This window comes from Macaca mulatta, chromosome 7, assembly GCF_049350105.2.
Source record: "Macaca mulatta isolate MMU2019108-1 chromosome 7, T2T-MMU8v2.0, whole genome shotgun sequence".
Classification (NCBI taxonomy): Eukaryota; Metazoa; Chordata; class Mammalia; order Primates; family Cercopithecidae; genus Macaca; species Macaca mulatta.
This window is the reverse complement of record NC_133412.1, coordinates 58,453,211-58,477,631: the sequence shown is the minus strand read 5'-3', so window position 1 is coordinate 58,477,631 and position 24,421 is coordinate 58,453,211. Positions and strand designations below refer to the sequence as shown.

Here is a 24,421-nt window from a genome sequence, read left to right as displayed (position 1 = left end):
CAAAATGCGAAGAGGAGGGACCGGCTGTCACCAATGCCTGCTTCCCCGCTGCCTTTCTGGCCTCCTGAGGGCATGAATCAGCCTGCAGGCTGTGACCCTGAAGTTCAGGGCAAGGGGTGGGAGGAGAAGCTGACCCCACAGTGGCCATGCTGTGTCATCTGCAGAGGCAGGGAGCCCAGAGGAGAAGCATAAACAGCACCTTAGATGTAAACAACGGCCAACAGCTGGGAATTTTCCAAAGCTTTCCCTCAAAAGCTGCCTCCTTGGCCCATCTAGGGATAGATTAGGAAATGTCAAAGTGGGCAGAAAGCTCAGGGCTCCCCATGCCCTGGTCCAGTGGAGAAAAGGAGGTGAGAGAGAGAGAGAAAGAGAGAGAGAGAGAGCGCGCGCAAGGGGCTGCCTCAAAGTCACCTCCAAAGGAATTCTGTCTAGTGTGCCTTTTCCAAGCCACCTCTTGAAGTAGCCTTTGAGATGTTTTCTGAGGTCTTTAGGTCTCTTTTCACTGGGTCTATGAGGCTCTCAGGCTGGGATCATGTTAGGAACTGGCCAAACAGGGCAGGAGCCCAAGACTGAGCTTTCACAGGGAGACCCTCTCCTAGGAGCCAGCACCCACCACCCAGCATGCCAAAGATGCCAAGGCAGGGGCCTGTCCATCCTCAGGAGGCTGCTGTGCCAGGCACCCCATCTGAACATCCATGCCCCCAACTGGGGTCAACTCCCCATGACACAGAATCCAGGAAAACAAAGTCCCTGCCCTCATGATTATGCAATCTGGTGGGTAGAAGCAGACCACAAATGATTCTACAAGTAAGTACATCACAGGTCAGGGGAGGGGAGAGGCTATAAATGCAGTAAACAGATAAAGCAAGGCCAGTGAGACAGAGTGAAAAGGAAAGAGTTATTGCTTTGTACAGAACAATCATGGAAATTACTTGACAGGGGAGCCCAAGAAGAAGGAAGAAAGCAGTCCTTGCAGATCTCTGGAGAAAGAATAGTGCAAACAGAAGCAGCAATACATGTAAAAGCCAGGATCTGAATGAACCAGGGATGCTAGGAGAATCACTCATTGGTTGTCCTGGCTGAAGAAGCATGAACAAGGGAGCCAAAGGAGGTCAGAGAAGAATAGAAGTGATCTTTTCTGGGGTTATATGTCATATTGAAAGACTGATTTTCAACCTGAGTGAAAGTAAAAACTGTTGTTTGTTTGTTTGTTTGTTTGTTTTCTGTGCAAAGCAGTGGTATTTTCTGACTTAGATTTTAAAGGGATAACGCTGGTTGCTGTTTGGAAGAATGGTGGCATTCAGAATGTATTTTATAGAGCCAATTTAATTAACTAGTAATTGTAAGTGGGAGTAAGAAAAAGAGCATCAAAACATAGATTTGAGGCAGAAAGAAATTTGCTGCCCGAACCTCCTTACATGTGGCAAAACTGGTCTGCCTAGATGTCCTCCCCTTGTGAGACTCAAGAGAGGACTCTGGTTGGCCAGAACCACGAGTCTGCCCACCACAAGCAACAAGTCCCCTTTCTGCAAGACAGTCAGGAGCCTCGGGCCTAGAAGAAATGTCAGAGATCTGCTGGGACAACTTTCCCCACCCAGTACCAGAGGTGAAGTCCCTTGGCAGCCCTCCAGAGAGTGGCCATTCACCAAGGCTGTGCTGGGAAATGTTTAACAGCTGGTTTGGGCTAGGGATGGGGGACTCTGACCTGTAGCATTTACCAATTTCTGAGGTGTAAATATTCCCACTATAGCTGATTTCAAGCTACCAATGGCTTAAAAACCACCTGGCAAAATTTCTGATAACTTAACAACTGTGTTCTACAAGCCAGTACAAGCTGGCCATAGGGCATTAGTGGCCTTCATCCTCTTGCTACACATCTCCTCATACAGAAAGCCTACCATCCCAGCCAAGTGCTTGGGAAAATTTTTTACCAACTGGCTTCTTGTGAGTTTCACTGTTGAAATAAACCCCTGAGCCTTTGGCAGGAATTAGGCATAAATAAGTTAGAAGGACATGTCTGCTTTGTGACATGGTGGTCACAGATGCAAGTCGCCTGCTGTGTAGAAGGTGCTGATACCTATGAATGTATCAGGATCCCACAGATAAAGACTCTGGGCTTTTGATGGTATCTCTGGGTACAAGCTCATGACAAAGGCAACACTTCTGTGCAGGACAGAGCAAGTAGATTGGTCTGAAAGCTACTGTTGGTGTCATTCTAGGGCTTTTTGTCCTTACCACAAAGAAAGTAGGCTTCTACATAAGCTGGCTCGGGGGCTGAAACACCCACAGAAACCAGGTGCAAGTGAGTGAGACTTAACTAATTCTGTTGAAGTTGACCTGTGTTTTGAACTTTGGGAGTGACAAAGGCAGTGCCACAGTTAATAACTCAGACATAAATTGGAGGGATTACATTGGTTTACTCCCAGTGGACACTAAATAGGAACAGGTAGGCAGCTTTATCTCTTTTTAAAGGTTAATAATAAGGGCTGAGCTCACCTATGACATTCTTCTAGATGGCTTACATTCAAAGTTACATTTGATCTCTACAACAGTCCTGCAAACATTGCTATCCCAGTTTCATGACTGAGAAGACATTAAATACGGGTTGAGCATCCTAATCTAAAAATCTGAAATCTGGCCGGGTATGGTGGCTCATGCCTGTAACCCCAACACTTTTGGAGGCTGAAGCAGACAGATCACTTGAGATCAGGAATTCAAGACTAGCCTGGCCAACATGGCAAAACCCCATCTCTACAAAAATAAAAAAATTAGCCGGGTGTAGTGGCACATGCCTGTAGTTCCAACTACTCGGGAGGCTGAGGCAGGAGAATTGCTTGAACCTGAGAGACGGAGGTTGCAGTGAGCCGACATTGCGCCACTGCACTCCAGCCTGGGTGACAGAGTGAGACTCTGTCCCCCACAAAACCAAAACAAAACAAAACAAAAAACATTTGAAATCCAAAATCTGAAACCTTTTGAGCACCAAAATTCCACTGTTAATCTCATGTGATGGGTCTCAGTCAAAACACAGCCAAATCTTTGTTGGATGCACAAAATTGTTTTAAAATTTATATAACATTACCTTCAGCTTTTGTGTATAAGGTGTATATGAAATATAAATGAATTTCATGTTTACACTTGGGTCTCATCTCCAAGTTATCTCATTATGTATATGCAAATATTCCAAAATCCGAAACATCTGAAATCCAAAACACTTCTGGTCTCAAGCATTTTAGATGAGGGTCACTCAATCTGTACCACGACTTGGCCGTGATTATACATGTAGTGAGTTGCAGAGCCAGAACTTGAACCCAGACCTGTCTGACTCCAAGTCTAGCTTTCTTCCCAGTTGTCCCCAAGGACTGCTTAGCCTACTTGCAGTTTCACAGAGTCTGTTAACTGAATGATCACTCTGGTCAAGATTGATGCAATTGTCTCCCCAGTGTTCCTGCCCCCTTTTTCTGCACAGAGCTGTATCATAACATGGCATCCTTGTCTGTCCCATCCAGTGGTTGTGGTGATAAATGTCATATTCTATTAGGACCCCATCCCCTTCCCTTGGCCACAGTTTACAGGTGTGTGAAGCTATATTGTTGGCTGTATTGTTACTCTGACAGAGCTGTAGACTTCCCTATCCCACTGGTATTAGACTTGGTCATGTGAATTACTCTGACAGCAGCTTTAAGAGTTAGCCCAAGGTTTCCTGTGTCTTCTCTTTTCCTCTGCCATGAGACCAAAATGATCCAGTTGTAAATTACTTCTTCCCAAGTAAAGTTCCCAACATGGAGCCAAGCCACAGCCAATCCACAATGGACATGAAGCACATGCAAGAGGTAAACTCTGTCGTCCTAAGGCACTGAGATTTAGGAACTGTTTGTTACTACAGCATAACCCAGCCTATCCTGACTGATGCCCCAGGGAATAGATATTCTCCCAAGTTGGGTTAAAGAAGCCCTGGTCTGGAAATTTTAAACCTAAGGACCAAGAAAATTAATTTCTTTGGGTGACTGAAGATGTTACATATGGATGTCACTCAGGTGACTGCCATATTTTCATGGATTGAGGAGGAGAGGACACCAGTGTAGAATTAAACAGATGAAACTGATGCCCAGACAGAAGCAGAAACAGGGAGTAGAGGGAGAAACCTTAGAGGCGATGATGACAGCAGTTCTCTAGAATAAATTGCATCTTGGTTCTTACTGTGCCTTGGTTGTCTTACTCTCTCTGGATTCTCTAAACCTTCCAGAGAATATGCCTTATTTTTTAAACCAGTGTAAGTTGTGTTAAGTAATTTCTGTATTTTGCAATTAGAACCCTAACCTATATATCTAACTTTACAGATTAAACACTAGTCATAGAGAATGGGTGGGACCTGCCTGTGTTCTCAGCACCCTTTTTGATAGCAGCAAGATTCACTTGACATAGTCCAGTGCATGATCTTCTTCAGCCAGTCAGAGGCAGCAGGAGCGGCATGGGGGACACTTGGGGTTCACCTGCTGCTGGGAACTCCCATGATCCTCCAGGCTGAGTCCTAGCCAGGTATCTCAGCTGTCAGAATTTGAAGGGAGAAATAACAAGTTTGCAAAAGCCTAGACTATCAAGACACTAAAGCATGGAATCATGAAATGGGAATTTCCCCCAGGATTTTATTTTCCTGTTTTTCTAAATATTTAAAAAACATATATTCTTAATACTAAAACCTAAGTCACTTAGAAAAGTACAATGAAGAAAGCAAAAACTCTCCTGAAATCCCATCACTCAGAAAGAAAGGCTGTTAATATGCCAGTGATTATTCATCCAGATATTTCTCTCAGTCTATATGTATAGCCACATATAAATAGATTCAATGTTATGCAGATGGAATCATACATGTATGTGGTTTTGAAATTTTCTTTTTTCACTTAACAATACATCATAAATATCTTCTATGTCAGTAAGTACAGAATTATATTGTCATTTTTAACACCTACTTGGTATTCCACCCTATGGATGCATTTATTCTGGCATGCTATCATGGGATTCCATTCAGTACACAACACTGCATAATAGCTGAGATTGTGGTCTCTGGAGCGACAACACCTTGCTTTAAATCCTAGTCCTCAATTTTCCAGCTGTAAGACCTTGAGAAAGTTGCTTTCCTCTCTGTGTGTTTTGTCTTCTGCAGAATGGAGATGCTAATAGTACCTTCTTACTCACAGTGTTTCTATTGTGTTTTATTCTGATGATTAAACAAGTTAATACACAGGAAGTGCTTGGAATAATCCCTGCATTGGCCCAGCTCTGTGGCTCATGCCAGTAATCCCAGCCCTTTGGGGGGCCAAGCCAGGAGGATCACTTGAGCTTAAGAGTTTGAGACCAGCCCGGGCAACATGGCAAAACCCTGTCTCTACCAAAAACAAACAAACAAACAAAACAGAACAAAACAAAACAAAAATTAGCCAGATGTGGTTGCGTGCACCTGTAGTCTCAGCTACTTGGAAAGTTGAGGTGGAAGGATCGCTTGAGTCCAAGAGGTCCAGACTGCAGTGAACTGAGATCACACCACTGCACTCCAGCCTGGATGACAGAGGGAGACCCTGTCTCAAAAACAAAGAATAAAAAAGAATAATGCCTGCATCACACATCACAGTAAGTCTCATTGCATAGTACTATGATTTAATTATATTTCAATAACTAATCCCCCATTGACAGATATTTGGGTTGTTTCCAATTTTCTACTATATTTCTGCAAAGCAACAAACATCTGCTATATATATTTTGTCCACTTGTCAGATGATGTCTTTAGATAAGTTCTTGAAAATGAATTTGTTTGTATATAAAGCACTCAACTTGATGTTTGTCCTCAAACTGCTTTCTAGAAATATTGTACTAAATCACATTCTCATAAACAGTGAGAGAGAATGCCCATTTTTCCAGACCCTTCAGTAGCACTGAATTTGTTCAATATTTTAAAATTTGCCAGCTAATAGGTAAAAAGTACAACTTCCTGAATTTTTTATTTGCATTTATTTCACTGCTAGAGAGGACGGTTGTTTTCTCCTGTTTGGGACCTTTATATTTCTTTTTTTGTGAACTGCCTGCTCATCTCTTTTATTCTTTGTTCTATTGTGGTGATCATATTTTTTTAAAAATGATTATAAGAGTTCTTTGTAAGATATCTACATTAAAATGTTGCTGTTATGTTAGGGCTGCCAGATTAAAATGCAGGACATCAGGTTAAATTTGACTTTCAGACAAATGATGAATGGGACATAATCATACTAAAAAATCATTCATAGTCTATCTGAAATTCAAATTCAACCAGGTTTATATTTCTATTTGTTAAACTTAGCAACCCCATCTCTTATGGATAGCAAATATTTTTCCAGTTTGTTGTTTATTTTTGAATTCTGTTTATGGTGTCTTTTTCCATGAAGATGTTTATTTGGATCTTTTATAATCATATATATCAGTCTTTTCCTTTATGGTTTTATGATATATTTAGAAAGGTTTTCAGAATTCTAGGTTTATGATGAATTTTTATGTACATATTCATCTAATTATTTTTTGACTTCGGTTTTTTATGTTCAATTTATGATGGATCTGGAATTTGTTTTGGTCTGGGGAACTACGTAGAAAATGAGCTCCCCACACTTTCACTAATGACTATCTAGTTATTCCAATATCATTTATTTAAAAATCTATCTATCTGGGCCAGGCGCGGTGACTCACACCTGTAATCCCAGCACTTTGGGAGGCAGAGGTGGGTAGATCACCTGCGATCAGGAGTTTGAGACCAGACTGGCCAACATGGTGAAACCCTGTATCTAACAAAAATTTGCCAGGAGTGGTGGCGCGCGTCTGTAATCCCAACTACTTGGGAGGCTGAGGAAGGAGAATTGCTTGAACACAGGAGGCAGAGGGTTGCAGTGAGCCAAGATCATGCCATTACACTCCAGCCTGGGCAACAAGAGCGAAACTCCATCATAAAATAAAATAAAATAAAATAAAATAAAATAAAATAAAATAAAAACTAACTATCTGATTAACATGAAGTGCCACCTTAAACACCACAGTTTCTCATGTACTTCTAATTCTGGGCTCTTCATCCCATTCCATTGAACAGTCATGTCCGGGCCAGTAATGTGCTGGCTTTTGCTTTGTGACAGAGGCAGTGTCGTGTGATGGGGTTGAAGCATATAGACGCATAGTTTTTACAGGCCGAACGCCTACATCAAACCCCTGATCCCGTATTCCTACCTGTGTGACCTTGGGTGTGATACTTACACTTTTGGGCTTCCATTTCCTATCTGAAAATGGCAGCAGTATCAGTACCTGCATCATACAGTTGTTGTGATGAATAAAATGTATTAATCCATGTAGAGCACTTCCTTAAATAGTAAGCACTCAGTCAATGTATTTTATTTATTCATTTATTCATTTATGCATGCAAGCACTTCTTCATTTTAATATCCAGCAGGGCTAGCTTCCCTTATGCTCTTCTTTATCAACATTTTGTTGCCTGTTCTCTTTATTCTTCCACATGACACTAAGAATCATGTCAAGTTAAAAAGAAAATTCTACTTGGAATTTGATAGAGATGGCATTGAATTGACAGATAAAGAGGACATGATAGGATTACACTGTTTACTTCTTCTTGTCAAAGAATAAGGTGTGTGTCATAATAGATTCAAGTCTTCTGTAGTCTCCCAGTACAGAAGGTTGTTTGTTTTGCGTTTTTTTCACACTTCATGATAAGTTTATTTTCCTAGCTACTGTGTCTTGGCTATTAGTGAGAATGGGATTTTTTATTTGCCTTTCAAACTGGTTAGTAAGTGCACAAGAACACTGTTAATTTGGTATGTTTATTTTGTAGCCTGCCAGTTCCTTGGAAAAGCTATTATTTCAACAATCTTCAGTTTGCACTTTCCAACTACACAATCACATCCTCTGCAATAGTAATCATTTTTCTCCCGCTTCACATACATATAATATATATACATGTATACACACATATAGAGTATATATTTTTTAACAAAAGCACAACTTCAGTGTTTTTACATCTTATTTCCTTCTCTTGTCTAATTGCATTGACCAGACGTCCCAAACCGGCCCCCTGCTCTTGCCCCTAACTTTAATGGATATGTTTGGCTTGCTGTTAAACATACTGCAGGAGAAGGCTTTGAGAGGGTTTTGTTGTCGTTGTTGTTTGGGGTGATTTTTTTTTTAACTGTAAAGGGAATATCTGAAGAAAATGCATTTGAAGAGCATATTAGAATAGACCAGATTGGTTTGTGCGCCTGCAAGGAGCCCTTGAGCCCCCTCCGCTCGCTGCCAACGCTCTGCCCCGGGGGCTGAAGTTTCTCTGCGTTTCCGCTTGAACAGCGTCCAGCTGCCTCGCCTTTAAAATGACAGGGCAGCCGCGGCTCCGCTCAGAGCCCCCTCTCGGCTGCTGGCCCGGGCTCGCCCGCGCCGCCGGGGCTCTGATTCAGCCGCAGCCCGGCCGCTCCCGCCGAGCCGGGCCTGGGCAGCGCCCCCCGCGCTTCGCGCGCCCGCGCCCCCGGCACCGGAAAACGCCGTAGCCAGCGATCCGCGGTCGCCCTGGGCTCGGCACCGGCCCAGCCAAGACCCCGGGAGCGCACGGGACGGGCCTCGCCAGGTAAGGACCGCGGGAGCATCCCGGGACCCGCCGCCGCGGCGCCTGCGGGGCTGGAGCGCAGCATCGTCGGTGCCGCCGGGGCTTCGCGCGTGTCACCGGCCACAGGCGGAGGATCTGCTCGCTGAAGTCGGGCCGAGCCCTGCGCGGCCGCGAGGGGACCCGCGTGGACACCGGGACCGATCCCCTCCAGGGCGGCACTGCGCCCGGGGCGCGCCTCGGTTGGCGGGGAGGGCCGGACCCGCGCGGCAGGTGACAGCAGCCTCGGTGGGAGCCGCACGGGCGCCGCGTCGCAGCGGCCCGAATTCCACTGCGGGGCTCGGGGCTCGGAAACCGGGAGAGTGTGGTGCTGTGCTCAGGCACCCTCGCTGTTCTGAGCCTCGCCTCCCCATTCGGGGATCTTTGGCCTCTCTGCTATTGAAGGGTTTGGGGAGTGTGAGTTGAAACTGAATCAAAGTTAGAAAGTCCTTCTCGTCAAGTTCAGTGCCTAAAATTCCGTCTCCTGTGGCTGATAGTCACATAGAACAGATTTTTTTTCTCAATGTAACTGATGAAGGTCAGCACGGATGTAACTTCTGGGAAAACTTCTGTTGGTGGCAGCCTTTCTAAAGAAATGCCAAGTCTTCGTTGGATTTTGTTCTCATCTATGGCAAAAACCCTAATCCACGCTTTCATATATTTTTCCATATCAGTGGAGACGTGGAGAATGATCTTGGGTGCTAATGTTTTGGGGAATGTATTATGGAGCCGAATTTGATAAGAGTCTCCATGCCCGCAGGGAAAGTTCTGGAAAGAAACCTGTTAGAAAGTCCAAGCTGAGGTATCTCCTCACCAGGTGTGCAATAGGGCCACAGTGGCCTGTCAGGATGTGGCTCAGGACCCAGGAAAAAAGCTCCATGGAAGCCTGTGCTGCCTTCGTCGGGAGAAGTTCCATTCTAACCCACTCGTGCATCCGCCAGCAGGTTCTTCTCAGTCCTTCCCTGATTCTAATCAGAGGATTCGAGTTTCTGGATGAACACTGTGATACAATCTTATCCTTTTCCATAAGATATATATCCGGTGAAATAAGGGGTCTATTTCCCGGGGTCTGGAGTTGAAGTCTTCTATTCTTCCCTCACCCTCATTAAGCCACCTCTTGAAAGGAACTGTAATAATCTGATTTGTGGTCTTTGCAAACCTGCAAAGTGTGTTTAAGACCTCATAAAGCCAAACATTCAAGGCCTTAAAAGTAACTTATAGATTAGATTTTGATTACGGCTACCTTTTCAGGGATGGCTCAGCATAAGATACATACCAGCTTTGAGGAGGCATTAGGGAGGAAAAGCAAAATCTTACCTCCTTGGGAAAACTGTTGTGAAACTAATGACTTTACATTTATCCAAAACAGAAATTGTGGGTAAGCTGTTTGTTTATTCTGTGTAATCATTGCATTCATATATCCTTGTTTCAAAGGATTAATTTCCCAGTTTTCCCAGTAATACTGTTTCTGATTTTTTAATAGCATGCAGGTAATGAATGCATAGAGCATAATGTGTCTCTACCCTAAATACTTATGGAAAATTATAGCAAATTTCTGGCCATTATATGTTTAAGATGCAGATTTGAAATAAAGTTATGGTGGAAAAGGAGTTGTTTTAAAAATAATATGAACTTTAATTGGCCTAAAAAAAAAAAAAACTAGTTCAACTAGAAGTTCAATTGCTGCTTGCTTATAAATTGTGATTTACAGAATTGCGTGTATCTTTCCAGTTTCTTTCCTCACAGGGTTAATGAAAGAGGCAGCCATTCTGAAGATACTGCCTTGCTAGTTAATCTTTGTCCAGCAAATATTTACACTACCAGAGCACACTATTATAGCACAGACTCAAAATCTGCAACCTTAAGGTAGTTTGTGTGTAGTACTGCCCAAATTCAATACTATTTTCATGACTTAAATAGAAAATGAAATGATATCAAGGAAAATGTCCTTAAAGTATCCTGTCTTGCCATAATAGAACAGTGTTTATAAAACTGACATGGTTCCAAGACTGAGGTTAATGCTTCTAATAAGTTCTGATGTAAAAGAAAACCATAATGACTCTGAATTTTGGCATTGAAGGCTCTGGAACTGGTTCGTGTCCATAAATTTTTTAGATACGTTAAGTTTGCTATTAAAAGTGACAACATTTAGAACAGTTTTGGACGGAAATATTTCTAAAGCACATTACACGCTTCCTACAATCAGCGAGTCAGCGAATAGGAATTTGTGTGTTTCCTGACAACTCAAGATCAGCCCTGTGAATGTCAGTTGCCTTGTGGACATCAGGGGAGAAGTAACACTGGCATTTGTGGGGACAGATCAGCGTTTAGTCCTGGCTCTGCCACTAGTCAGATGATCTTAAGCAAGCCACCTTTTTTTATCTTCAGTTATCTTATTTGTAAAACCCCAGAATCATCAATACCTAAAAGTCAGTTCCATTTATTAAGCACTTAGTGTATACTAAGCATTTTATATATTGCATCATTTAATTCTCAGAATTATTATTCCCATTTTCCTGATAAGGAAACTAATGATCAGAGAAGCAACTTGAATTACCCAAGGTTAACTGAGGTAGGAAAACTGGGATTCTGAGCAGGGGTCACCTGGTTTTGAAGCCTGTGTTCTTCTCACCTATGTTGAACCTATGGTATGGGGTTGCTCAGAGAAAAATATCTTTGATATAAAGTGAGCACTCAAAAAAATGTAGCTACACTTAACTTTTGATGACCAGTTGCACTGAGTGAGGATGAAGTGAGATAATTCATGTTTTGGGCCTGCAGTGTGGCCCCTCTGGAAGTTATCACGGCTGCCTCAGTTATCCCCTGGAACTTCCATGCCTCTGAGACTCAGCTTCCCCGTTTATGACTTAGGGAAGTATTGCCTTCCTTGCTGAGTTGTTATGGGACTTGTAGTTGATGTATGTGAGAGCCTGGCACCTAATAGGTGTTTTACAAACAGTCCTTGTAAACCGTTCCCTTCCATCGTCTGTTCCTTTTGCTTCGTTATGGACCTCAGTGCTCTGTAGATTTCTTTAATCTACATGTCCTCAAACACGTACCTCTAGGGCTGGACATTCCCAGAAGGGTCCCTGCTGTGCCCCAGTGACTGTGATGCTTCAAGTCCCCCCAAGGTGGAGGCCCCTGGGAAAACACATTCAGAAGGAAACGTAGGAAAACATATCATGGATGGGAAGGATTAGGTTGGGATCCCTAACCCCAGAATCCCCAGCCCATCACTCATCCCTAGAGCCACAGGCTTCTAAGAGGCCCCTGCAGCACAGAGGCTTCTACACATATGAGCATCCACTGGTGTTTCTGTGGCTGTGGCCTCAGGCCCCTTTGCTGGTGCCCTCCCCGCTTACCAGCCCAGTTCTGCTTTTAGCCCTCACTCAAGATCTAGTCTGAAAGCAGAACAAGTGCCTCCCTGATCCTCTCCTCAGGGCCACATCATCACCCTGGCCCTCAAGTTGTTACTACTCATGTGGCAAGGACAGGCCCAGACAGGGGAATAAAAAGAAAGGGACCTTTCTCATTTAAACCAGAGGCGTCAGATTTTCCCGTTGACAGAAAATGTGACCCTGGGGTCTCAGTAAATGACTTCAAGGCAGCACAGATTTCATATTCGGTACAGAGTTTATGCTCTGTCTTTATGGGAATTTTGTATCCTTCCTCTAAAAGATCTGACTCCTAGTGCCCTTGTCCCATTAGAATCCCGCAGACTCCAAAATGGCGTTCTATCCCTGTCCGTAGGATGGCGTGATAGAAAAGAGCTGAGTTCCCCCGAGACTGGAGCAGGGTCAAAAAGACAGAGAATCGAGGCTGGGCACAGTGGCTCAGCACTTTTGGAGGCCAAAGCAGGAGAATCGCTTTAAGCCAGGAATTTGAGACCAGCCTGGGCAACAGAGTGAGACCTTATCTCCACAAAAAATTTTTTAAAAATTAGCCAGCCGTGGTAGTATGCCTGTAGTCCCAGCTACTTGGGAAGCTGAGACAGGAGGATCACTTGAGCCCAGGAGTTCAAGGCTGCAGCGAACTGTGATTGCACTACTACACTCCAGCCTGGGCAACATAGTGAGACCCTGTTTCTACCAAATTAAAAAAAAAATCAAAAAAGGAAAGAAAGACAGGGAATTGTGCTGCCACTCCTGCAACCTGGGCTGGTGGCAGACATGGGTAATTGAAATACAATGTTCTTTCCATAGACATGAATCTCCATGCCCAGGTGGTTACCATGAGTTGACCAGAGGTGGCAGGCATACTGACACCTGTTATTTAGAGGCTGATATTAATAGCTGACAAGTGGCCTGACACTGCATGGCCTTTATCATCACATCCAGTTCCCACCGGCTACCCTGACTTCTTGGCTCAGACGGAGCTCCCTGTGTTCTAGAAAACTGCAAATAAATGGCATACATTTGTCACACCTCCCTCTCTTGCCTAGAGCAGACATTGCTAATCAATCATGATATTCTTTCCCCTGGAGCCAGAACGAGGCCTCAGAATCCTTTTCTACAACTGCCTGGAGTTGGCTTAGGAAATGGTATCTAGTTAGGTACTGCAGACAATGGGGAGACATTGAGGAGTTTTAAGCCAAGAGAGTAATGTGGTGGCAAAACTCCTGAAAGTGTTTCCCTAATGTGCCTTTCTTTCTCTCCTTACCCTTTCCACTGCCTCTCCTATAAGCCATAGGAACATCTATAGAAATGACCCCTGTGCAGGCAAACCTGCCCCAAGATTCCCCACATCAGATGCAGGCTCTCTTGATGCTAGGCCTGAGAGAACACGTCTGTGCCCAGATTGGGCTGCCTGCATCGAATCAGGTATGACTTGCAAGACCAGGACTTCAAAGACAATTAGACTTTAGAGTTGGTTCATTTGTGTGTGAGAGGGCATAGTCTAGGCTGGCACCGCAATGAGGTTCCATGCATGGGAATAGCCATAAGCCTCAGGTCCCTGGAGGGCATGGGAGGGCATCCTCTCCATCAAGAGTAGGCTGTTCAGCTCCCAAGATGACCCTCCACTTGGAAGATAAGTCTGGTGCCCTCTACGATAGCTGATGTTTCAGAGGGTTGCACTTTTTCACTAGGTCAATTGACTTGACATATTGCCATTCTAGATTCAGCTCCCAAGAAGTGACCTGGGTTCCATCCGCATCAACAGTACGGCAGAATTGTGTGGTGATAGTCAAAGCATGCTCCCTTTCCCTGGGCCCCAGTTAAAATGTTAATATATTCATTCTCAGTGTCTGCAGAAGAATAGAGAAAAGTTGCTACCTTTAGGAAACAACTGGGAAATCCTGCCTCTCCCTGGTGACCACATTTCCATGTGAACAAGGAAATTATTGTTAATCAATATGCATGCCCAGTGAAATCTAACTCTCCTAAAATGTGTCTTCTTGTTCAGCAGTTTTTCTGGTTTCTGAGGATACTCCTCAGAAACATAATGGGTTTCTATGTTAGTGTGGGGAGGGTGGATTTGAGTGTTCCAAGGGTAAGATCTTGACCTACGACTGAATTCCTCCCCTACCACTCCCACTCCCCACCTTCCCCAGGAGCACCCAACCCCTGCAATTCAGAAGAGGCGTTCTTCATATGTGATTCCAAGGAGGGGACTTCTGTCTCCACTGGAGACCAGCAATAAAGCCTTTTACTTTAACTCTTTGACTATTCACACAAGACAAAAGGCACCCCTCTTAGAGGCACCTCAGAAGCATAGGTGATGGGGATGAGGGACAATTTAAGGAAGCTCCTACACGTGGACTGTTGCTAAGGTGGTGGAAGAATGGGGGAAAGATCTAGTCATCAATACCTTAGCAGTTGGACTCACAAATTGTGGAACCCTGGAGATATTCTCCTAGGGGAGCATGGGGACCTCCTGGTGTCAGATTCACCTGACCTGGCTTCAAATCTTAACTCCACCACTTCCAGTTGCGAGACCACAGACATATCACCCCACTGCTTTGAGCCTCGATTTTCTCATGGGTAAAATGGAAAGAGGAATAATGACCTCCTAAGTTTTAAGACAGGCTGACAGAGGAGACTATGTGAAATTAACCAGCACCATGCTTGTCACACAGCAGGCCTGGGAAAATGGATGTGACATCTGAATCCGACTGTGAGGACAAACCTTTCCGTGTAAGTGGGCAGCAGAGAAACACCCAAAGAATCAACTGTAAGGCTCATTGTAAAATGCAGATTCAGGGACCCAACCTCAGATCCCTGAACCGGAACTTCCTGGCACAGAGCTGGTAACAGATATTTTTAAACAAACTCTGTGAGAGATTATTAGGCATGATAAACACTAGAGTCTAAAATCTGAGAATCACCGACCCAGCTTGGGCAAATTAGCACACTTTGCATACTTGCTTGACTCAAACTCCAAATCCCCCAAAGTCCACAGCTCATTCTGCCCAGGTAGAAAAGTGAATGCCCTCTTTCTCCTTCTAAACACAGAGAGACACACATTAACTCCCACAACGGGTTTCACACAAGGGCACTTCATAATTGCCTGCTTCCACCAATGGCATGACGCGGTCGGCTGTCAGCACTGCCGGTAGCCAAAGCTTCCCTGTCCAGGCTCATGTGGCTCCGATCTTCATCATACCAGCCCTGGAAAATCACAAGAGGATAAACAACAAAGCCCAGATCTGATGCCAGGGTGCCTTTTAACCATGACTCTTCCACAACAAAAGTCTATAATTACACCAATTTCAATCTATACACTAGGCAGTTTCTCTCTATTCTTATTTGATCTCATAGTATTTTTTCCACCTTTATGCAAATTGAACTTCGGAATTTCAGAAAATTTGCTTCTTTGGAGGACAAAGGCTTTAGTAGCTTAACAGTTGAGTCATTTGAATGTAGAGCAAGAAATGTTTACCATTTATTTTTTAAGTGTACTTTTTGGGGGAAAAAATGTTTTTCTCATTATACAAGTTATAGATGTGCTAGGTGGAAGTTTTGGAATACTGAAAATTATAAAAGAAGAAAATAAAAACTACCTATGATCTCCGACACATAACTACCATGTTAGCATTTCCTCCAGTTTTGTCTCCCTGGTGTTTTTCTGGTGGTGTTGTTTATTTTTCATTACAAAAGTGGAATCTGTGAGAATGACACCTAATAAATTGTGTTCGTGAGGCTTGCGGGGTTGGGGGTTGTCCATCAGTAGCAAGGGGGCTGGCCAGTAAAGATCCTGGAGAGCATGGAGTTAGATGAGGCTTTGAACGATGGACAGATTTGGGCAGCAGAGGTAGGCAGGTGGCGTTTCACAGGGAGAGGGTGGTGGCAGAAAGGGGTGGGAAGGGTGAGAGCCTCACAGTGGTTTTAGAATACATCCATAAGTTCCTTGACAATCCATCAACGAAGAGGTGGAGTCTATGGCCCCATCCTTGAACCTGGCTGGGCCTCTGTGGCTGCCTCCATGTATAAAATGAGGTGGAAGTGATGTTGTATGATTTCAGGGCTGGGATAGAAAAGGCCACATGGCTTCTGCCAGGCTTTCTTGGGACACATGTTCTGGGAGCCTTGCGCCGCCATATCAGGAGCCAGCTGTCCCAACCAGGATCTGAAAGTAACTGCATGACAGAGCTCCATGCAAGAGCTGCCCAGCTGAACCCAGTCACCCTCTAGATTTCTAAGCAAAATAAATGATTGTTAGTGATTTATGAATAAAGAACAGAATTCTCTCTTTGAGAACAATGTTTACATCAGTCTCGATGTAAATGCAAGCCTGCTACTGGCAATGTGCCCGGTGAAGCTGGTTGGGGCAGAACCTAGAGGTCTTGATGCCTGCGGCACTGAGAGGTATCAGAGGCCCCAAACTGTTCAGCTATGAGCTGTTGCCCATAGAGGGACTGCATGATCATGACAGCCGCTGGTGTTAGTCTTACCATCCCTCTCTGTAGGTACTGTCCTCAGTGCATTCCATGAAGTCATGCCTCTGATCCTCACACCAACTCTGTGAGGCTGGTACCCTAATCCTCATCCCTATTTTACCCATGAGAAGTCTGAGGCACAAAGAGGTGAATGAATTCACCCAAGTCATGTTACTAATAAATGGGATTTGGGCTGGGATTCAAAACCCAAAGACTAGCTCCAGGCCCGACTCTCAACCCTTAACACTCGGTTCCAGCTCAGTGGAGGCTGTTGGAATGCAGATGAGATGATGAGATTGTGTACCTGATAGTGCTTTATACGGTTTAAGGTGCCTGATGGTGTTAGGAGGCTGAACTTGCCCTTCCCTGTGGGAAAGATCTAGCCCACAGGGTCATAGACCACAGCAGCAGCATCCACAGGAAACTTATTAGAAACACAATTCCTAGTCATTTGTGTCTCCTTTGCCTCAACCACAGAGGGCAGTGTCTGGGACTGATTCACTCTTTCTTGCAGCCAGAACTATCCAAAGCCACCCAAGTCCTTGCTGATGGGTTCACCTTGCACCCCTCCAGTGTGAGGCCTTCTGCACAGACTCAAAGGAGATTCTGCCTGATCTTCAATCAGAGTACTCCTTTACTTTTTCCGAACTAGAGATCTCATCACATGCTGCACATCCCCCTGGAAGAATGGGGTCCAGCCAGTGACACACCTGAGGAACAGGTGGTTTCCAGCCCAGCCTCCCATGGCCAGCCCTGTGTTGGGCTGTGCCTCCTCATGATTCAATTTTTCAAGAATAATGTAGGCCGGGTGAGGTGGCTCATGCCTGTAATCCTAGCACTTTGGGAGGCCGAGGCGGGCAGATCACGAGGTCAGGAGATCGAGACCATCTTGGCTAACACGGTGAAACCTCATCTCCACTAAAAATACAAAAAATTAGCCGGGTGTGGTGGCAGGCGCCTGTAGTCCCAACTACTCAAGAGGCTGAGGCAGGAGAATGGTGTGAACCCAGGAGGCGGAGCTTGCAGTGAGCCGAGATTGCACCACTGCACTCCAGCCTGGGCGACAGAGCAAGACTCCATCTCAAAAAAAAAAAAAAAAAAAAAAAAAGAATAATGTAAGGATCATTACAGCTTCAGCTGACTTTGATACATCCTTTGACAGCATATCCCTCACTGTCCTGAATATGGGCTTAGAACATAAATTTTCAGACCTCATCTGTTCATTTAAATCTCACTTGCTAGGCTCAGAGGAAAGAAGGCATTAGCAGAGTATGAGTAGGATTACTTACATTCAGCAGCACACAAGCAGACAGTTTCAAGGACTCTAAAGAGAGAAAGGTAATTAATAACAATGGCTGTATTGATCTTCCCATTTCCCACCTACTTGGTGAGCAGGACTGGAAAAGTCAATCTTCCCTCCACGAATGCAGAGATGCAGGAGATGGGCAGGATGATTGAGCCCTGGGCTCTGCAGTGAACTTCAGCAGAGCCTGACTGCTCGTTGCCTTCCAGACGGCCCAGAGCATCAGACTCCTCCAACATCCACTGCTCTCCTCCCAGGAGCCATTAACACAGCTCTTTCCACTTATTCAAAATGCTCTCCCATGTTGACTACACCATCTAAGCTGGTAGCCCCAAAAGAAAGGGTGTCATTGCTCTATTATTATTAGAAGGGCACAGAGACTCAACGACTGAAGGGACTTATCTCACTGGTGACTGGTGGACTAAGTCCAGTGTGAGATAGCCACATCTGCACACTCTGTCTGCCTCATCTCTCTGGCTCTCAGCTGGGAAGCATCATTTACCCTGGGGTGCAAGGAGAAAGATGCCTTTGCGTCTGAATTTTGCAGGAAGAAAGGAGAGAAGATGATGATGGTAAATAGTCTGGATTCTCTTAGTGTGTTACTACCTGCCTAGCCCTCGGAAATAACTCTGACCCCTTGTCCAAGGCATCTGCTATAGCTACTGGGGCACCACCCTCTGAAGACTCTGCCATTGCAGAGTCTACCTGCCCCCACCTCTCACCACTCACCCCAAGAGTGGCCATCATGCCTTCCCTTTTAGGGCTCTTGGGGCCTGACCCAGAGAATATGCTAAGGTGACAATTGGCAAAGGGAGTTCCCTGTGCAGGGAAGTGTCTTAATGCCCATTAGAGTAGCCACTGCCTAATGTCCAGCTTACACCATACCCCAGGCTTGGTAGGTATAACTTGGGAATGTAACTTTGTGTTCACCAGCCTGGGATGGCTTAACACAGCCCTCAACAACTAGGCCCTGCAGGAGACCCTGAGACTCCCAAAGCTGGGCCCGGCTGGCAGCACTGACTGGCATCTGTTCTGGGGGAGGGTCAAGGGAAACGGGCAGATGCACTTGGCATGGCTTCCTTCCTGAGTGAAGAGGAGGTAGTCCAAAGGAATCAGAGAGTTGGCAGACGGAAGCTGCAGCTCATGTGGTCACAGATCAAGTCTTTCACAAGTCCAAGGCTCCTGACCTCCCTGTGCAACAAAGATTGGAAGTTCTAACTCACAGCCTACTTCTTTAAAGCCACACATGCATGAGATGATGAAATCAGATGCCTACAGAGGCTGGGCAGATGACATAAATGACCAACGCTGGCTGGGTCTGAGCCATAGGGAGTGGTGGGGACTGTGAAAAGCCAGCTCCATGAGTAGTGTGAAGGGGACTCTGGCAGCTCAGCTCTACCTGCACATTGTGGGACAGAAAGGCAGCCCCAGTGTAGCCAGAAAATTTTCCAATAGCAGAAATCCTGAATTTTATGTGAAATTCGCCAAGGGCCATCTCTTTCAAGGTAAAACAAAATTAAACGTAAAGCCAGTCTGCAGCCAAACATAGCATAGCTTTGCCCCGCTCTACCAGAGGGCCCTGTGTTGTGACCTAGGGTTTACACGCTCCTCCCTCGGCATTGACTAGTGAGGCATTGTTTATGCAAATTTGCAAACTCCGGGGGAGGTGGAACTTGTTTCAAACACAGTCCCCTGTGATACCCCAATCTAGAAAACAGACAATTCAGAGCAGTTCTGGTTGAGGAGGAGCCAGATGGGGCCATATCTCTGCCTCCCCTTCCTGCCCAGCGTGCCTAAACCCTGAGATCTCAATGGTAAGGCTTCCACATTGTTTAACTTCTTGCCCGGGCTCACAGGAGCCCCCTTGTGGGCCAGGAGAGTTTCTGCCCATTTCAAAGACATCTAACTTGCCATCAAGTCCTGAAAGCACAGAGAGGACACCTGCGGTGCAGGAACTTATTTTCGGACCTCCCCTCTCCTTCCTGCCTTTCAGCATAGGGGATAGTCACTCGTGCAGCCTCTCTGTCTCTCTTAGGGTGTCCCCAGGTCTTCTCAACCTACATAACAGAATAAAGGCACTCAGTTTCTCATCCATAAAACAGGAATGTCCTGTCCAGACTAGGTAGCCTCTCTGAGCCTCGGTTTCCTTGTCTATAAAACAGGAATGCTCATTGCTCTGCCTACCTCACAAGGGTGTTATTGGAATGAAAAAGTGGGATATGGACGTGAAAGTGTTTTGGAAGGTGAAGCCAGGCAGGGGAAAGGGCTTATCGTTTTGCATATGTGGGTTTTTCTATGGGTGGGATGGGAAGAATTGGACTTTGGTGTTTCTGCTTCTCTTTCTTCAATCTGCACTAGGCAGGTTTCCAGGAAATGGTGCTGTGGGTGGAAGGGAGGGTAGGCCAACAAGCAGCTGTTTCCCCCAAGGGCCAGTGCACCTGAACTCCGTGGGCACCTGGGGTCATTCCAGTCATGAAGCCCTATTCCATCATCCCAGCTCTGTGGGGGAGGGTGGGACACAGAGCTGTGCTTGCTGTCCTCACTGTGCATGGTCACTGAGTACCCACCTTGCCCTGCAGAGCAGAGAAGCAAAGGAGAATGGGGGGCCCCTGCCCTCATGGCAGCTGAAGCCCTTACATGTCTGAGCATGTAAAACCAAGAGGCATCAGAAACCCAAAAGGGGGTCCTCAGTTCAGATCAGAGCAGGTGATTCTTGAAGGTGGTCCTGAAAGATTTCCTAGGGGCCTCTACGTAGAAAGGTCTGTTGAACAAAGAAATGAAAAGGGAAAAAGTTCCTATTTCGTTTGAGAAGCCCAGTGTTTGGAGAATAATATATGAGAAAAGAAGGAACAGGAGGCAGGAAAGGAAGAGAATCCTTCTCAGACAATGGTGCTACGGGGCCCCTTTTTCCCTTAGCTCCTGAATCCTGACCCTGGAGAGTGGTCTAGGGAGTCACACACGGGGCTTTTCTGTTTTCTGCCCACAGATGCACGCACAGCTCTCACCTCCATCTCTGAACTCTTGTTGGCTGGTAATTGCCCCCATCTCTTTGTTTATAACACAGGGATAACAGACTTCCCTCACAAGGGATGGTGAGGGTGCAAGGAGCATCAACAAAATGTGTATCACATGCCAGTTTAAGGATTCCATGAGCAGCAGCATTTCCGCACTTTCTCTGCACTAGAGCTTATCTCTGTAGAACTTCTCTCCCTTGTGGGTCCCCCTCACAGCCTGGCACAGAGCAGGATGAAAAGGCAAAGGAAGCCAGCTTTGTCCTGGGGATTCTCTAGGTACCAGGATATCTGGGTGCTCTGACTGAGATTCATATGGCTGTCTGGTTATTAGGAAATAACATCCCTCATGAACAGCTACTGAAGTCTTTATTCACTGGATTTATCTTCCCTTGAATGTGACATTTGCCACTGATTTTTATATCTTGTACAAAGTGTCTCCAATAAGCAGATGCATTTTCAAGAGCTCTTATCAATGAATCAGTTAAACAAATTAGCTTCCAAATTCCAAATTAGCTTCCCCTTAACAGATGTCTGGAAAGTTCTCAGGACTTCCAGAAGAGTGTTCGGGAGAGACTTTCCAGTCTACACAGTGATTAGGAACTGATTCCATTGCTAAGAGCTTTTTATTTGGTCGGTGGTGGGGGTTGTTGGCAGGCACACAACAGTAAGTCAAGCATGCAATTCAATTTAACAAATAGTGCAGGCTTGTGTACCTGCTAGGGGACCTAGGCCATGTTCCAATCTGGGATACCTGACAGAACAGGAAAACAGAGTAGTAGAAAGAGGGAGACCTTGGTCCTACTTGGAGATGAGGAACGGGGCAAATTCAGGTTTTATGGGCAGGGAGCCCCCCTTAATAAAGTAATACAGTCCAGGCGCGGTGGCTCCTGCCTGTAATCCCAGCACTTTGGGAGGCCGAGGCAGGCAGATCACCTGAGGTCAGGAGTTTGAGACCAGCCTGACCAATGTGGTGAAACCCCGTCTCTACTGAAAATACAAAATCAGCTAGGCCTGTTGGTGCGTGCCTGTAATCCCAGCTACTCAGGAGGCTGAGGCAGGAGAATTGTTTGAACCTGGGAGGCAAAGGTTGCGATGAGCCGAGATCGTGCCATTGCATTCCAGCCTGGGCAACAAGAGCAAAACTCTATCTCAAAAATAAATAAGTAAATAAAGTAATATAAAATTATGAAAACAAAAGTAAGCACAAAAGTGAATATTTGGGATGAGAAAATAACAGCAAATTATCAATAATAAAAAAGATTTAATTTTTTTAACTGCCAAACAAGATAAAAATACAATAGACATCACAAGGAGACAGGGAGGCTTGGGTGGAGCCAGAGCATGGTGTTCCTTGAATGCTTGCCCAAAGGAACTGGACTCTGTGGATGATGGGGAGCTGTAGCAAGTTGGTGATTATATTAGCCTGGGTTCTCTTAGAGGGACAGAACTAATAGGAAATATATATATATATATGAATGAGTTTTTTAAGTATTAACTTACACAATCATAAGGTCCCACAATAGGTTAACTGCAAGCTGAGGAGCAAGGAGAGCCAGTGTAAGTCCCAAAACTGAAGAACTTGGAATCCAATGTTAGAGGGCAGGAGGCACCCAACATGGGAGAAAGATGTAGGCTGGGAAGCTACACCCATCTCTCCTTTTCACATTTTTCTGCCTGCTTTATAATCACTGGCAGCTCATTAGATTGTGCCCACCAGATTAAGGGTGGGTCTGCCTTTTCCAGCCCACTGACTCAAATGTTAATCTCTTTTGGCAACACCCTCACAGACACACCCAGGATCAATACTTTGTATCCTTCAATCCAATCAAGTTGACACTCAGTATTAACCATCACAGTGATTAATGCAGCAATTTGGGGTGGGTGGTCGCCAGAGGGCGTAGAGTGGAGAGGTGGGGAGCAAGAGACCATACAAGGGACCCAGGCACAGAGGACTGTGGGGCTCAGGGAGGACCTGGAAAGCCAGAGCTGGTGGGAAGGGCTTCAGATGGCAGAGCCTTCAGGACTGGCATGGGCATAGGTGTTAGCAAAAATCAAGAGGTCAAGGAGAGCTCTGACACTCCACTGCTCTGTCGCTGACTCTGCTCGGGATGCCACCAAGTGTGACTTGAAAGAAAACGGAAGATTCAGTTCAATTCAGTCATGTGGTGCTTAACAATGGGGATCCGTTCTAAGAAATGCATTCTCAGGGGATGTCGTCGTTATGTGAACATCATAGCATGTACTTACACAGACCTGGATGGTAGAGCCTACTACACACCTAGGCTATACGGTATAGCCCATTGCTCCTAGACTACAGGCCTGTGCACTATGTTACTGTACTGAATACTGTAGGCAATGGTAGAACTTGTTCACTGGGTTTAACACGGTTGGGCAAAGTCTGCCTGCTGCTTGTTATTGTACAGCCCATGAAATAAGAATGGTTTCTACATGTTTAAATGGTTGAAAACAATAAAAGATCAAAGTCATGACACATAAAAATCATGACACAATTGTAACACAATGTTAAGTATTTATATATCTGAGCATATCTAAACATAGGAAAGGTACAGTAAAAATATGGCATAAAAGAAAAGAAGTGGTACAGCTGTGCAGGATACTTGCCATAAATGGAACTTGCTGGACTGGAAGTTGCTCTGGGTGAATCACTGAGTGAGTGGTGAGTGAATTTGGCCTAGGACATTACTGTGCACTAGTACAGGCTTTATAAACACTGTACACTTAGGCTACACTAAGTTTATTTTAAAATTTTTGTTTCTTCCATAATAAATTAACAGCTTACTGTAGTGTTTTGTTTTATAAACTTAAATTGTTTTAAATTTTTCTTTTTTTTTTTTTTTTTTTTTTTGAGATGGCGTCTCACTCTGTCTCCCAGGCTTGAATGCAGTGGCGCAATCTCAGCTCACTGTAACATCCACCTCCCGGGTTCAAGCAATTCTCCTGCCTCAGTCTCCTGAGTAGCTGGGACTACAGGTGCGTGCCACCACACCCAGCTAATTTTTGTATTTTTAGTAGAGATGGGATTTTGCCATGTTGGCCAGGCTGGTCTCGAACTCCTGACCTCAGGTGATCTGCCTGCCTCAGCCTCCCAAAGTGCTGGGACTACAGGCATGAGCCACTGCGCCCAGCCTGTTTTAACTTTTTTACTGTTTTGTAATAATATTAACTTGAAACACAAACATATTATACAAAATATTGTACAAAAATATTTTCTTTCTTATAGTCTTATTCTCTAAGGTGTTTTCTACTTAAAATTTTGTACTTTTGCTTCATAACCGTTAATTTTTTTGTTAAAAACTAAGACACAAACACTCACATGAGCCTGGGCCTACAGGGTCAGCAGCATCAACATATCTGTCTTTCATTTATCCTGTCCCACTGGAAGGTCTTCAGGAGCAGTAACACACATGGAGCTGTCATCTCCTAAGATAACAATGCCTGCTTCTGGAATACTTCCAGAAGGACCTGCCTGAGGCTGTTGTATAATTAACTATTTTCTTAACAAGCAGAAGGAGTATCCTCTTAAATAACAATAAATAGTATACCAAATACATAAA

The 24,421-nt window shown here is 45.0% G+C and overlaps 1 protein-coding gene across 1 annotated transcript in view; it reads left to right on the top strand.

Annotated features, from left to right (window-relative positions):
- The first annotated feature begins 8,413 nt into the window (after positions 1 to 8,413).
- The window catches only part of CTXND1 (cortexin domain containing 1), a 57,029-nt gene continuing 41,021 nt past the window's right edge, over positions 8,414 to 24,421 (top strand). Inside the window, exon 1 of the mRNA XM_028851221.2 lies at positions 8,414 to 8,638. The gene's annotated coding sequence lies outside the window, so the exon portion shown is untranslated. The remainder of the gene's footprint in view (positions 8,639 to 24,421) is intronic.